Source organism: Phyllobates terribilis, unplaced genomic scaffold, assembly GCF_046119375.1.
Source record: "Phyllobates terribilis strain yellow unplaced genomic scaffold, ASM4611937v1 Scaffold_139__1_contigs__length_4784569, whole genome shotgun sequence".
NCBI lineage: Eukaryota > Metazoa > Chordata > Amphibia > Anura > Dendrobatidae > Phyllobates > Phyllobates terribilis.
This window is the reverse complement of record NW_027362899.1, coordinates 1,706,555-1,723,422: the sequence shown is the minus strand read 5'-3', so window position 1 is coordinate 1,723,422 and position 16,868 is coordinate 1,706,555.

Genomic DNA, 16,868 nt, shown 5'->3' with positions numbered 1-16,868 from the left:
AATGACTACTGCCCCATAGACGTCATTGTAAGTACACCCCAAGATTGCTTTACTGTGACAAGATCAATTGTGTCCTATGAAAACTCAAAGAAAAGAGGGGGGAATATAACATAGATATGGAAAGAACATAGGAATGGGGTGAAATGTATGAAGGTGCTCTGCATATTGAGCTGTGATATCTGTAGAGGGACGGACTCCATATTAACATCCTGTATATGGATTTAGAATAGGGGGCCATAAAAGCCCCTGTAGGTGTAATGTGGAGGGGGCACAATACCTTTCTCCATGTAGTGTATAATAAATAGAACATGGTATTGGAAAGTTTGGTGCCAGCCATGATGTTTGCACAAACCTGTTTGGATCATTCCCATGCCCACGTCACGAGCGTGCCCCTCTATGGTGACGAGAGCCCCCAATGTGCTGCGAGTCTGCTGGGACAATTTGCCTCCTCGCACAAGCTCCACAATATCATTTAGCTGGAGCTGCAGATTATCATAGGAGTTTTTCAGGCCCTACAAGAAGGATGTAACGGTGAAATCATCTGCAGAAACATTCATAGAACATACATATTGCAAGGGGGCTGAAATCTATACAGATTATAAGCTGCAGACTAGATGGAGAACTCCACAATATGCAGGCACTTTATAATGTACACAACAATTTTACAACATATCTTTATAGAAGTTGGAGATCTGGATTGAACCCAGAGCTCCAAATACCCAGATGTACCTCTATAAAACCCTGCCACAAACAGCATGGAAAACTCAATGCAGATGGATTCATTTTATGCTGGTATTATGGGAAATCCCATACAATGTCTTCCCTTATTGGTAGATATGACGAGAGTAGAGATGAGCGAATGGATTTGCAGGACTCTGGTCCAACAGTCGGGTCAGTATTCCACGGCCGCAGGACCGGAGCTCCATGAACCGGCATCTCCGGCTCCTCTTTTGATGTCGATGTCATAGTTGTGGTGTGAGGCACAAATGACATCACGCCTGGTCGGCTAATCAAAAGAGGAGCCAGGGATGCCGGCATGTAAGAGGCGGTTAGCAAGGCTCCCATCCAACAGCCACAGACTACTAACCTGCTCTCTTAGACCAAGGTCCTGCAAATTTAGTTGCTCATCTCTAGACAAGATGCATGAATCAATGCAAAATCCCAACAATACTATGGAGCCTTTTGTGTACCTTCAAGATATTGAGCCGCTGTACAACTGCAACCCCCAGGAGAAGACCCCTGGGCAAGAACAGTACATGGGCTCTTTGCAGTCTAATAACGTACTGTGAAAGAAGCTACTTGCATCTTTTGATGTGAATGTGGGTCCCCTTACCTCTGTTGCACCAATGGTATATCCGCCCCTCGAAACTCCTATAAGCTGCGTCCCTGGGTATGACAGTCTATTAGCAGGAGAACACATGAAGTCTGTCTATGAATGTATATATATGTATTTCTCCCAGAAAAATTATTACAATTACACATGTTTTGTTGTTCACATGTTTATTTAATTTGTGTGTATTGGAACAACACAAAAAGAAGATATTGGTCAACAATTTTGGTTCTCAAGTCCTCAGACAGTTCTCTTTTCCTCTTTCTGTTCTCCCTACTTAGTGTGGCACGTAACAACGCAAAGATTGAGTCAACTTTTACCCTTTGTATCGGGTTTCAGGTGTGATTTTCATATTGCCCACACCTTTTACTTGCCACAGGTGAGTTTGAACGAGCATCACATGCTTGAAACAAAATTGTTTACCCACGATTTTGGAAAGATGCCAACAATTTTGTCCGGCCCATTTTTGGGGTTTTGTGTGAAATTATATCCAATTTGCCTTTTTTTCCTGTTTTTTTGTGTTGTTCCAATACACACAAAGGAAATAAACATGTGTATAACAAAAAATACACATGCAGTTTCAATAATTTTATGGAAAAATACTTCAAGGGTGCCAACACTTCCGGCCATGACTTTATAGTGAAGCCACCTTGATCAGTAAAGGAGCTTATGCCGTACCTCTGGGCCACTGCCGATAGCTTCATGCCCTTCACTGGTCCAGAACATCTGAGACACACAGAGCACGGCCTGTCCCGGCCATTCCCTCACCCAGTCTTTTCTTGCAGTCTCAGGGTACGCCTTTTAAAAAACAAAGTTAAATTACGTTGACAGAAGCATTTAAGAGAGGGACAACCTTACTAGTATTATCTAGCAAATTCATTTCTACCGATTGCTGGTAGAAGATCTGCTACCTGGCTCTATAGCAAGAGATACATCATCCACAAATCATTCACTGCCGCCAAATAATCTTATACAAATATAAAAGTACTAGATTAGTTCCAGTTAATGCTTTTGGTCTGTAGGTAGATCCGTACCATTCGTGACCGAGCAATAACATCATGAACGCTCCTTAACATGACATCTTCCCCTTGGATGAGCCACTTCTCCACGGCCCCCCGAGCCTCGGAGGTGGAGATGGTCTGGATGAGCTCTACGCGTTCCCCCTCGGTGCTGTACATGGCTTTGATGTCCAGGTTAGGAAGGAACTCCAGCTTTGCGATGCCTTCAAAGCCCTTCTTTAGACGTGGTTGGACCCGCAGAGGATCTTTAGTCTCAGAGAGAATTTCTAGCATTTCATCGTTGGACAGGAAGAAAAAGCTAAAGCGAAAATGCACAATATGATAAAAATGTCATTAAAGTATTGGGTCAGGCGCCATTTGTATTAGTGTCTATGTGAGAAAATAGAAAAGCAAAGCTTTAAAGTAAAGATTCAGTACCCATACACATTGGATTAAAATAGTTTAAACCTGACGATTGCAGCAGGACCGGCCTACCCACTGATGTGTATGGGGGTCTCCTGACTCTCCCCCGATAGAGGATGTCAGGGCCAGAAGGATCGGGCAGATGGGATTTCAATACCCGGTCTTTTGGTTCTCAGGGGAGATAACCCGCTGCCGGAGGTGTCCAGTACCGACTTTCTCCTCTCTCCCCATTAAAAACACATGACTGTTCAGCAGAATATGTGGGAGTCAGGAGAAGTAGCCAAATAACCATTCAGACGACGGGTATCTCATATCTCATGCGTATGGCTAGCTTAAAGGGGCTATCCAGTTTTGGGAACTTTTTTTATTTAACTGAAATGGGTATTCCCATCTCCAGGATTCTACCCCAATATGTAGTAGGTGTAATAATAATAATATTAGCAAATAGCTCCAATTAGAAGTGTAGTATAGTTCTCCTGATTTGCTTTGTCGCTTACCCAATGTGCAGGGCATTGCAGTAGCTTACGTTACGACCACTAGCAAATAACTGTCACTATATGAGTGGTCGTAACCATGGATACCGAAGCTGGGGAAAGCGACATAGCGAATCAGAAGAACTATACTACATTTCTAATTGGAGGTATTTGCTAATATTATTATTATTACTACGCCTACTACATATTGGGATAGGATCTTGGAGATGGGAATACCCATTTAATTGCGAGTATTTGCGACAATTCAGTTTCATTAAAAATGTTGCACCGTTAGGCTTTTTGTTTCCTGCACATTCAGCTTTGATGTGATCTGTGGTCACAAATCGGCTAAGAGGAGCTGAAAAAAGACAGATTAAAAATAAGTCCAATAGCCAGCACAACACAGAGCCAATAGAAGGCAAACAGTGCAAAATTATTAATGAAATCCAATTACAAAAATGATTTCAATGGTTTAAATAAGAAAAAAAAAATTTCTTTAAGTAGTATATAGAATCATTGCAACAAGTGAAAGGACTATACCGTGGGAAAAAAGCCTCTTTTTCTCCAGATAGGCATTCAGCCCTTTCATGATTTTATCCAGAAGCACATTGCTGTCCTGAAGTTTTTCCAGAAGTCCGGTCAGAGAAGTGGCGCTTAAAACCTAAAACAAAGTAGATAGCCCATAAGTAAGATTCCATTATATAGTTATAGAGACTGAAAAAAGGTCACATTCATTGACTATTGTGCCAATAGTTCATATTAAAAAAAAAATGAGAACCTATATGGATAGAAAATAGAAGATGCGGGAGGCTGGAGTCCAGGCAGTGCGGAGCCCCATAACCCGGGATCCTTGTGATGGAAGCATCAGGACACGGACTCTTGGAAAACATCAATCCTGGATGCAAGATGACCGTGCTTTCTTGTATCAGTCCACCATGAAGCATCCATTTACCTTCGGGTCTTTAACGCAATGTTTCATGATCTCTCTCCAGTTTCTGTCCACAGTCTGGAATAAGCGTCCTTCTTCAGGCATTTGCTGCATGATGTCCTCAGAAGAGAAGATGGGGTCTAGATAAAGCCACTGGGCCTGCACCTTCAGCCATTCATCAATGGTTTCCTGGATCCTTATCAGTCGTTCCTCCCATTGCTTAAAGGAGGAGAGCAAAAAGTTAATTACACATAAAATGAAAATGATAGAAAAAAATGCTATCATTTTAGAAGATAAATTATCAATGGATATGAATTCTGAATTGTTGGATATTTGTAGGGAAAGTTTGGTGAGACTCCTTGATACCATCCCCTTTACATGTAAGCTGGAGCCGCATGTAACTTTAGCCTCGGAGATCCTAATGAAACCTTAGCTTCTGCTAATAAGCAAGTGAATATTTTATACCTTGATTTCTTTCTCATAGGGCTTGATGAAAGGCGATCCCCTCATTGTCTGAGTCTTCACAATTTGCTCATCCAGAGTGGTTTGGATTTCATCCACTGCTAATAGAATAGAAACGCCAGATTCTCGATAGGGACTGGTATTAAAGGATATGGAGTCCCACATTTCTTCCATGGTATGCATCGCCTTCTACAGGGAAAACTCCTAATAAGAAAATACAGAAACTTTTCACTAGTAGCTGATTCCTCTTTGTTCCGACAAGGATGGGGGAGCAGCATATATACAAGGATGGGGGGAAGCATATATACAAGGATGGGGGGCAGCATATATACAAGAATGGGGGAGCAGCATATATACAAGGATGGGGAAGCTGCATATATACAAGGCTGGGGGAGCAGCATATACAGTATACAAGGATGGGGGAGCAGCATATATACAAGGATGGGGGAGCAGCATATATACAAGGCTGGGGGAGCAGCATATATACAAGGATGGGGGGCAGCATATATACAAGGATGGGGGAGCAACATATCTAGAAGGATGGGGGAGCAACATATATACAAGAATGGGGGGAGCACATACAAGGATGGGGGAGCAACATATCTACAAGGATGGGGGAGCAGCATATATACAAGGATGGGGGAGAAACATATACAAGGATGGGGGAGCAACATACATACAAGGATGGGGGAGCAACATATCTACAAGGATGGGGGAGCAACATATATACAAGGATGGGGGAGCAACATATCTACAAGGATGGGGGAGCAACATATATACAAGGATGGGGGAGCAGCATATATACAAGGATGAGGGGCAGCATATATACAAGGCTGGGGAAGCAGGATATATACAAGGATGGGGGAGCAGCATATCTACAAGGATGGGGGAGCAGCATATATACAAGGATGGGGGAGCAGCATATATACAAGGATGGGGGAGCAACATATATACAAGGATGGGGGAGCAACATATATACAAGAATGGGGGAGCAGCATATATACAAGGATAGGGGAGCAACATATATACAAGGATGGGTGAGCAGCATATATACAAGGATTTGGAGGAGCATATACAAGGATGGGGGAGAAGCATATATACAAGGATGGGGGAGCAGCATATATACAAGGATGGGGGAGCAGCATATATACAATGATGGGGGAGCAACATATATACAAGGATGGGGGAGCAACATATATACAAGAATGGGGGAGCAGCATATATACAAGGATAGGGTAGCAACATATATACAAGGATGGGGGAGCAGCATATATACAAGGATTTGGGGGAGCACATACAAGGATGGGGGAGAAGCATATATACAAGGATGGGGAAGCAGCATATATACAAGGATGGGGAAGCAGGATATATACAAGGATGGGGGAGCAACATATATACAAGGATGGGGGGCAGCCTATATACAAGTGACTCGTCCCCTGGGCCGTGGGGCACTCGGAACCGGGCAATAGGGAGACGATGGGGGTAGTAGTGGCGACCCGGTCCCATGGCTCAGGGTGGTCAGACCAGTGGCAGTCTTTTAGATGTTTTAGATAATGTCCGACTACGCCACCCATGGATTGCGGTTATTAGGAACCGCCGCTGCAGGGCAGACCGCTGGGGCCGATGATGTATGCAGCTGGGATGGTGTGACTCCCCACGGGAAGAGTGCGGCCCCAGGGCAGTGTAGTGGATGGTGGGAGTGATGGTGGTGAGAGTCCCAGTACCGGTAATGCCGGAGGAGCGAAAAAGCACACAGACAACGTACTGCAGTCCAGGGTCTTTACTCACGGTTAATATCCAAGTCACTTCTGCAGGGAATGACTGCCCGAGTCGTGCTGCGTCCACCAGGTGAGGGGCTCGGTCAACCCCCAGACAGCTCAGGAGTATGGCTCAAGACCCCCTTTAGTCCTTTCTCTGGCCTGCCTCACCAGTGACCCACTTTTGTCCAGCTACCGCGGACTTGTGCGGTTAAACGTGGGCCCCGTCCTCCGCTGTCCTATATGGTGCCTTCCTAGCAGGTTTGATGAGGTGTCGCACCAATAAATGATCACGACCTCCGGTCTTTGGCTGAGGGTTGTTTCTCCTCCACCAACTTGGGATCCGGTACCCTTAATCTGCCTGACCCTGCACCCTGGATTCTCGTGGGTTCTTAGGGTCCCTTCCACCTTCTTGTTCCTGAGCCCTTCTGTTTCTTCCTCTCTTTCTTTGCTGTTCCTTTCTGTTTCTGTTCTTGTTCCTTTCTGTTCCTGGCCCTCTCCTCAGGCCTGCCTCATGGAGCTGGGCCCAGACTGAGCCACAGCTTCCTGTCAGCCCTCTCTGGCCGAACTCCTCTCTCTTCTCCTCCTGCTTGAACTGACCCAGAACTAAGATGGTGCCCACCTTTTATACCTCCCTCTAGAAACATGAGCCCAGGTGACCAGCAACCAATGGGCTCCTTCCTACGCTCAGGAACCAACCCCTATCTGCCTCTACAGCACTGGGTGTTCCACTCCCCTCCCCACTCCAGGCAGGGACATAGTCGGTCGTGCCTGCACTTCTGTCTAGTGGGAGCACCGTTGAGCTGTCCCTCGGAAATGGGGTGTGTGTGCTGTATGCAGCTAACTGAGCCCTGGTCCATACTCCATCCTTACCCGGGAGTGGAATACCACACCTCTGGCAGAGGTGCAATACCCCTGTAGCGGCCGAGCCCTCGGGGCGCTACATTCCCCCCTGGTAAACCACAGCACGTCCTCGGGCTGGAAAAGAGCAAAAACAATTAATTACAGGACATGCAAACTTTTTCAATAACTTTTTACTTCAGAAAAGGACGACATTATTCAATTCTCTTTATGGGAAACACTTTTCTTTGTCATTGTTAATACTACCGGAACTCTTTTATCATATAAAACATTTGCATTATCACCTAGCAGCATATAAAACTTTCTCATGTAAAACATTTTCAAATACGGCATATTCTTGTATCCTGGCCGCGGTGCAACTTGCGACCAGATGTTCTTTCTTCTTAAAGGTGCAACAGTCCAGTAAACTTGTCTTGAGGTAGACGTTGCGTTTGTTATATAAAACCATAAAACCAGTAGGGGGCGCTTTAGGAAGCGCAACTATATACAAGGGATTGGCCGTTCCCAGTCCTCGGCCGGTTGAAAAGGGGGAATGGCTGCTCACAGTCCTCAGCCTGTTAAAGGGAAGAGGGATGGCTGCTCTCAGTCCTCAGCCAGATTACTTAGGGGATAGGGCAACAGTCACACAGTCTTTTATCAGTCCCAACGGGGACCACACTTTATTTTGTGAAACAGTCCCAAACAGTTCCTTTGTACCCCGACGGATAACTATTTACACTGGTATGCTACTGTTTACTGGTAGCGATACCCTCCAGCCGCTCCTTGCTCCTCATAATCTTCAGGCCCGTCCGTGCCCTCTTAGTACTCAGAGTCCGAGTAGTGCTGTTCCTCCTCCTCTACTAATCTGTGGACGTGGAGGGCGTACCATCCCTTCACGCCTTGGTGCCGGGTGTAAGACACCACATCTCCTGGAAATAGGTCCCGCCCTCGATGACCTTCCGGCAGGTGGCTCTCCACATCCCTCCTCGTCACGAACACGTCGCTGATGGTCTCAGGGTCTCGGATGAAACCCCAGCCGCGCTCCATCTGGAACTTCACAACAGTTCCGGTGACTCGGGGACTGCGGGCAGTTCGGGGATCTCGCCGGGCCTTCATTTTCTGCTCCGCGCTCCGGACCTGCAGCTTCTCCTGTTTCACGCGCCGCTCTCGCTGCTCCCTCTCAAACATCTCCAGCTGTTGGCGGCAGGCCTCCCGCCGTTCGGCTGCGTCTGCCCGCGTTTCCTTTGTGAACCCCATTAGGTCCTCCCCAGTGGGGTCCCATTCAAACTGGGCGTCCTCCAACGGTAGCTGGGGGGTTTCCTGAGGTGCCGGAGCAGGGATGAGGGGCTCAGATGGTACCCCAACCTCCGCGGGCGGGCTCCTCCGTAGGCGGGGGTTGACATACTCGGGGGGCCAGATGAAAGGAAGCCCATCCGGACTGGTATGTTGGGCGAAAAGATCCGTGCCTAGTGGTGGTACTGCAGAGGCAGGGGGCGCGAGCGGGTTGGCGGCGCCCGGGGGTACGCGGCCTTGCGACCAGGCCCGCGCTGGTCGTTTCCTAGTTGCTCCCAGGGGTGGTACAGCGGGTGCAGGGGGTTCCGTCAGGGCAGCGGCGCCCGGGGGCGCTAGGCCTTGCGGCCGGGCCTGCGGTGGTGGTTTACTGAGCACGCCCGGGGTCAGAGGGCACGGCGTGGGGCGGGGCTCACTGGCAGCGTCGATGGCCTGGGGGCCGGTTGATGGCGGTGGCGGCACGGTGTCGACGGCGAGTCCAGGTGCGTTGGGCTCCGCAACAGGGTGCAGGGGCAGGTCGGCGGCCCCAGGGTTCGGGGTAGGGGCGTCTCCGTTACCTTCCTCTGCTGTCGCGGCCTCCTCCGCGGCATCGTCGTCAGCCTCCGCTCCGTCTTCACTGCCCTCGGTGGCTGGTGTGCTCCTGGATGTCGACGGCGCCTCCTGCTGCAGGGTCACAGCCCGCCGAGCCACTTCTTCTTTCCACCCGGCTATCACGTCCTGCTGCGCCCGGACCATCCTCCGGTCCAGCTCCTCCAACGCCGCCCGCGCATACTCGGGGTCCTCCTTGGGGAGATGGGCTAGCAGCTCTGTGAGGCAGCATGGTGGTGTGGCTTGCAGCAGGCCCCTTGCTAAAGTGCTGGAGCTGGTTCCTTTCTCCATCTCCGGGTGCGGCCTGGCCAGACTGATCCAGACCACCCCCTGCTCCGCAGTTTTCTTCTCTTTCCGCCCCCATGGGGGGTGGTCCTGGGGCGTTCTGCTGACAATCACTCTCAGGGGCAGCCCCCCCACGTTGACGGACATTTCTACCGCCGTGCTCATGGTTGTTGGGGGCGGGCTTCCTCTTTGGCGCCATTCTGGGACCCGACCCATGATGGGAAGTGGCCTCCTGTGGTCTTTTGGCGCGCACATTATGGCGCTCGTTCTTCTGGGGCGGGCGCCATCTCTAGTACAATGAAACAGTCTCTTTTCAGGCGCGCAGTACCCGTTGTTAGCGGGCACGAAATCCTGCCGACTACGCCAAAGCTGACTCGCCCCCCGGGCCGTGGGGCACTCGGAACCGGGCAATAGGGAGACGATGGGGGTAGTAGTGGCGACCCGGTCCCGTGGCTCAGGGTGGTCAGACCAGTGGCAGTCTTTTAGATGTTTTAGATAATGTCCGACTACGCCACCCGTGGATTGCGGTTATTAGGAACCGCCGCTGCAGGGCAGACCGCTGGGGCCGATGATGTACGCAGCTGGGATGTTGTGACTCCCCACGGAAGAGTACGGCCCCAGGGCAGTGTAGTGGATGGTGGGAGTGATGGTGGTGAGAGTCCCAGTACCGGTAATGCCGGAGGAACGAAAAAGTACACAGACAACGTACTGCAGTCCAGGGTCTTTACTCACGGTTAATATCCAAGTCACTTCTGCAGGGAATGACTGCCCGAGTCGTGCTGCGTCCACCAGGTGAGGGGCTCGGTCAACCCCCAGACAGCTCAGGAGTATGGCTCAAGACCCGCTTTTGTCCTTTCTCTGGCCTGCCTCACCAGTGACCCACTTTTGTCCAGCTACCGCGGACTTGTGCGGTTAAACGTGGGCCCCGTCCTCCGCTGTCCTATATGGTGCCTTCCTAGCAGGTTTGATGAGGTGTCGCACCAATAAATGATCACGACCTCCGGTCTTTGGCTGAGGGTTGTTTCTCCTCCACCAACTTGGGATCTGGTACCCTTAATCTGCCTGACCCTGCACCCTGGATTCTCGTGGGTTCTTAGGGTCCCTTCCACCTTCTTGTTCCTGAGCCCTTCTGTTTCTCTCTCTCTCTCTTCTTCTCCTTTTCTGTTCCTTTCTCGTGGAGCTGGGATGAGACGTAATCTCAGCTCCACTTCACCTCCTCTCTCTCTCTCTCCACTCTCCTCCTCGGCCTCTCACTAGGCCCACTCTGGAGTAGAGCTCCTACAGAGCCTCTACTCCCTGTCTTCTCTTCTCTGGACAGAACCTAGATCTAAGATGGTGCCCACCTTTTATACCTCCCTCTAGCCATGAGCCCAGGGGACCAGCAACCAATGAGCTCCTATCTACGCTCAGGAACCAACCCCTATCTGCCCCTACAGCACTGGGTGTTCCACCCCCCTCCCCACTCCAGACAGGGACATAGTTGGTCGTGCCTGCACTTCTGTCTAGTGGGAGCACCGCTGAGCTGTCCCTCGGAAATGGGGTGTGTGTCCTGTATGCAGCTAACTGAGCCCTGGTCCATACTCCATCCTTACCCGGGAGTGGAATACCACACCTCTGGCAGAGGTGCAATACCCCTGTAGCGGCCGAACCCTCGGGGCACTACATACATGAGGAGGAAGAGGAGGTGAGCTGTGACATCACCTATTGTGAAAGGTGGATCCTGTGTTATATACTGTATATAGAGGTGTTATCAGTCATTGTACAGGAGGAGAAAGTGAGCTGTGACATTACCTATTGTAAATGGTGGATCCTGTGTTATATACTGTATATAGTAGCTGTTATCAGTCATTGTACAGGAGGGAAAGGAGGTGAGCTGTGACATCACCTATTGTAAATGGTGGATCCTGTGTTTTCTACTGCATATAGAGGTGTTATCAGTCATTGTACATGAGGAGGAGGAGGAGGTGAGTTGTGACATCACCTATTGTGAATGGTGGATCCTGTGTTATCTACTGTATATAGAGGTGTTATCAGTCATTGTACAGGAGGAGGAGGTGAGCTGTGACATCACCTATTGTAAATGGTGGATCCTGTGTTATATACTGTATATAGAGGTGGTATCAATCATTGTACAGAAGGAGGAAGTGAGCTGTGACATCACCTATTGTGAATGGTGGATCCTGTGTTATCTACTGTATATAGAGGTGTTATCAGTCATTGTACAGGAGGAGGAGGAGTTGAGCTGTGACATCACCTATTGTAAATGGTGGATCCTGTGTTATATACTGTATATAGAGGTGTTATCAGTCATTGTATAGGAGGAGGAGGTGAGCTGTGACATCATCTATTGTGAATGGTGGATCCTGTGTTATCTACTGTATATAGAGGTGTTATCAGTCATTGCACAGGATGTGAAGGTGAGCTGTGATATCACCAATTGTAAATGGTGGATCCTGTGTTATCTACTGTATATAGAGGTGTTGTCAGTCATTGTAAAGGAGGGGGAGGAGGTGAGCTGTGACATCACCTATTGTAAATGGTGGATCCTGTGTTATCAACTGTATATAGAGGTATTATCAGTCATTGTACAAGAGGGGGAGGAGGTGAACTGTGACATCAGCTATTGTGAATGGTGGATCCTGTGTTATCTACTGTATATAGGGGTGTTATCAGTCATTGTACAGGAGGAGGAGGTGAGCTGTGACATCTTCTATTGTAAATGGTGGATCCTGTGTGATATACTGTATATAGAGGTGTTATCAGTCATTGTACAGGAGGAGGAGGTGAGCTGTGACATCACCTATTGTGAATGCTGGATCCTGTGTTATCTACTATATATAGAGGTGTTATCAGTCATTGTACAGGAGGGGGAGGAGGTGAGCTGTGATATCACCTATTGTAAATGGTGGATCCTGTGTTTTCTACTGCATATAGAGGTGTTATCAGTCATTGTACATGAGGAGGAGGAGGAGGTGAGTTGTGACATCACCTATTGTGAATGGTGGATCCTGTGTTATCTACTGTATATAGAGGTGTTATCAGTCATTGTACAGGAGGAGGAGGTGAGCTGTGACATCACCTATTGTAAATGGTGGATCCTGTGTTATATACTGTATATAGAGGTGGTATCAATCATTGTACAGGAGGAGGAAGTGAGCTGTGACATCACCTATTGTGAATGGTGGATCCTGTGTTATCTACTGTATATAGAGGTGTTATCAGTCATTGTACAGGAGGAGGAGGAGTTGAGCTGTGACATCACCTATTGTAAATGGTGGATCCTGTGTTATATACTGTATATAGAGGTGTTATCAGTCATTGTATAGGAGGAGGAGGTGAGCTGTGACATCATCTATTGTGAATGGTGGATCCTGTGTTATCTACTGTATATAGAGGTGTTATCTGTCATTGCACAGGATGTGGAGGTGAGCTGTGATATCACCAATTGTAAATGGTGGATCCTGTGTTATCTACTGTATATAGAGGTGTTGTCAGTCATTGTAAAGGAGGGGGAGGAGGTGAGCTGTGACATCACCTATTGTAAATGGTGGATCCTGTGTTATCAACTGTATATAGAGGTATTATCAGTCATTGTACAAGAGGGGGAGGAGGTGAACTGTGACATCAGCTATTGTGAATGGTGGATCCTGTGTTATCTACTGTATATAGGGGTGTTATCAGTCATTGTACAGGAGGAGGAGGTGAGCTGTGACATCTTCTATTGTAAATGGTGGATCCTGTGTGATATACTGTATATAGAGGTGTTATCAGTCATTGTACAGGAGGAGGAGGTGAGCTGTGACATCACCTATTGTGAATGCTGGATCCTGTGTTATCTACTATATATAGAGGTGTTATCAGTCATTGTACAGGAGGGGGAGGAGGTGAGCTGTGATATCACCTATTGTGAATGGTGGATCCTGTGTTATCTACTCAATATAGAGGTGTTATCAGTCATTGTACAGGAGGGGGAGGACGTGAGCTGTCATATCACCTATGGTGAATGGTGGATCCTGTGTTTTCTACTGTATATAGAGGTGTTATCAGTCATTGCACAGGATGTGGAGGTGAGCTGTGATATCACCAATTGTAAATGGTGGATCCTATGTTATCTACTGTATATAGAGATGTTGTCAGTCATTGTACAGGAGGGGGAGGAGGTGAGCTGTGACATCACCTATTGTAATTGGTGGATCCTTTGTTATCTACTGTATATAGAGGTGTTATCAGTCATTGTACAGGAGGAGAAGGTGAGCTGTGACATCACCTATTGTAAATGGTGGATCCTGTGTTATATACTGTATATAGAGGTGTTATCAGTCATTGTACTGGAGGAGGAGGTGAGCTGTGACATCACCTATTGTAAATGGTGGATCCTGTGTTATATACTGTATATATAGGTGTTATCAGTCATTGTACTGGAGGAGGAGGTGAGCTGTGACATCACCTATTGTAAATGGTGGATCCTGTGTTATCTACTGTATATAGAGGTGTTATCAGTCATTGTACAAGAGGAGGAGGAGGTGAATTGTGATATAACCTATTGTGAATGGTGGATCCTGTGTTATATACTGTATATAGAGGTGTTATCAGTCATTGTACAGGAGGAGGAGGTGAGCTGTGACATCACCTATTGTAAATGGTGGATCCTGTGTTATATACTGTATATAGAGGTGTTATATCAGTCATTGTGCATGAAGAGGAGGAGGAGGTGAGCTGTGACATCACCTATTGTGAATGGTGGATCCTGTGTTATCTACTGTATATAGTGCTGTTTTCAGTCATTGTACAGGAGGAGGAGGTGAGCTGTGACATCACCTATTGTGAATGGTGGATCCTGTGTTATCTACTATATATAGAGGTGTTATCAGTCATTGTACAAGAGGAGGAGGAGGTGAGTTGTGACATAACCTATTGTGAATGGTGGATCCTGTGTTATCTACTGTATATAGTGTTGTTTTCAATCATTGAACAGGAGGAGGAGAAGGTGAGCTGTGACTTCACCTATTGAGAAATATGGATCCTGTGTTATATACTGTATACAGAGATGTTATCAGTCATTATACAGGAGGAGGAGGTGAGCTGTGACATCACCTATTGTGAATGGTGGATCCTGTGTTATCTACTGTATATACAGGTGTTATCAGTCATTGTACAGGAGGAGGAGGTGAGCTGTGACATCACCTATTGTGAATGGTGGATCCTGTGTTATCTACTGTATATAGAGGTGTTTTCAGTCATTATATAGGAGGAGGAGGTGAGCTGTGACATCACTTATTGTGAATGGTAGATCCTGTGTTATCTACTGTATATAGAGGTGTTATTAGTCATTGTACAGGAGGAGGAGGTCAGCTGTGACATCACCTATTGTGAATGGTGGATCCTGTGTTATATACTGTATATAGAGGTGATATCATTCATTGCACAGGATGTGAAGGAGGTGAGCTGTGACATCACCTATTGTGAATGGTGGATCCTGTGTTATCTACTGTATATAGAGGTGTTATCAGTCATTGTACAGGAGAAGGACGAGGTGAGCTGTGACATCACCTATTGTAAATGGTGGATCCTGTGTTATATACTGCATATAGAGGTGATATCAGTCATTGTACAGGAGAAGGAGGAGGAGGGGAGCTGTGACATCACCTGTTGTGAATCGTGGATACTGTGTTATCTACTGTATATAGAGGAGTTATCAGTCATTGTACAAGTGGAGGAGGAGGTGAGCTGTGACATCACTTATTGTGAATGGTGGATCCTGTGTCATCTACTGTATATAGAGGAGTTATCAGTCATTGTACAGGAGGAGGAGGTGAGCTGTGACTTCACCTATTGTAAATGGTGGATCCTGTATTATATACTGTATATAGAGGAGTTATCAGTCATTGTACAAGAGGAGGAGGAAGTGAGCTGTGACATCACCTATTGTAAATGGTGGATCCTGTCTTATATACTGTATATAGAGGTGTTATCAGTCATTATATATTAGGAGGAGGTGAGCTGTGATATCACCTATTGTGAAAGGTGGATCCTGTGTTATCTGCTATATATAGAGGTGTTATCAGTCATTATACAGGAGGAGGAGGTGAGCTGTGACATCACCTATTGTAAATGATGGATCCTGTGTTATATACTGTATATAGTAGCTGTTATCAGTCATTGTACTGGAGGAGGAGGAGATGAGCTGTGACATCACCTATTGTGAATGTTGGATCCTGTGTTATCTACTGTATATAGAGGTGTTATCAGTCATAGTACAGGAGGAGGAGGAGGTGAGCTGTGACATCACCTATTGTAAATGGAGGATCCTGTGTTATATATTGTATATAGAGGTGTTATCAATCATTGTACAGGAGGAGGAGGTGAGCTGTGACATCACCTATTGTGAATGGTGGATCCTGTGCTATCTACTGTATATAGAGGTGTTATCAGTCATTGCACAGAATGTGGAGATGAGCTGTGATATCACCAATTGTAAATGGTGGATCCTGTGTTATCTACTGTATATAGAGGTGTTGTCAGTCATTGTACAGGAGGGGGAGGAGGTGAGCTGTGACATCAACTATTGTAAATGGTAGATCCTCTATTATCAACTGTATATAGAGGTGTTATCAGTCATTGTACAGGAGGAGGAGGTGAGCTGTGATATCTATTGTAAATGGTGGATCCTGTGTGATTTACTGTATATAGAGGTGTTATCAGTCATTGTACAGGAGGAGGAGGTGAGTTGTGACATCACCTATTGTGAATGGCGGATCCTGTATTATCTACTGTATATAGAGGTGTTGTCAGTCATCGTACAGGAGGAGGAGGAGGTGAGCTGAGACATCACCTATAGTGAATGCTGGATCCTGTGTTATATACTGTATATAGAGGTGTTATCCGTCATTGTGCAGGAGGAGGAGGTGAGCTGTGACATCACCTATTGTGAATGGTGGATCCTGTGTTATCTACTATATATAGAGGTGTTATCAGTCATTGTACAAAAGGGGGAGGAGGTGAGCTGTGATATCACCTATTGTGAATGGTGGATCCTGTGTTATCTACTGTATATAGAGGTGTTATCAGTCATTGCACAGGGTGTGGAGGTGAGCTGTGATATCACCAATTGTAAATGGTGGATCCTGTGTTATCTACTGTATATAGAGGTGTTGTCAGTCATTGTACAGGACGGGGAGGAGGTGAGCTGTGACATCACCTATTGTAATTGGTGAATTCTTTGTTATCTACTGTATATAGAGGTGTTATCGGTCATTGTGCAGGAGGAGGAGGTGAGCTGTGATATCATCTATTGTAAATGGTGGATCCTGTGTTATATACTGTATATAGAGGTGTTATCAGTCATTGTACAGGAGGAGGAGGTGAGCTGTGACATCACCTATTGTAAATGGTGGATCCTGTGTTATATACTGTATATGGAGGTGTTATCAGTCATTGTACTGGAGGAGGAGGTGAGCTGTGACATCACCTATTGTAAATGGTGGATCCTGTGTT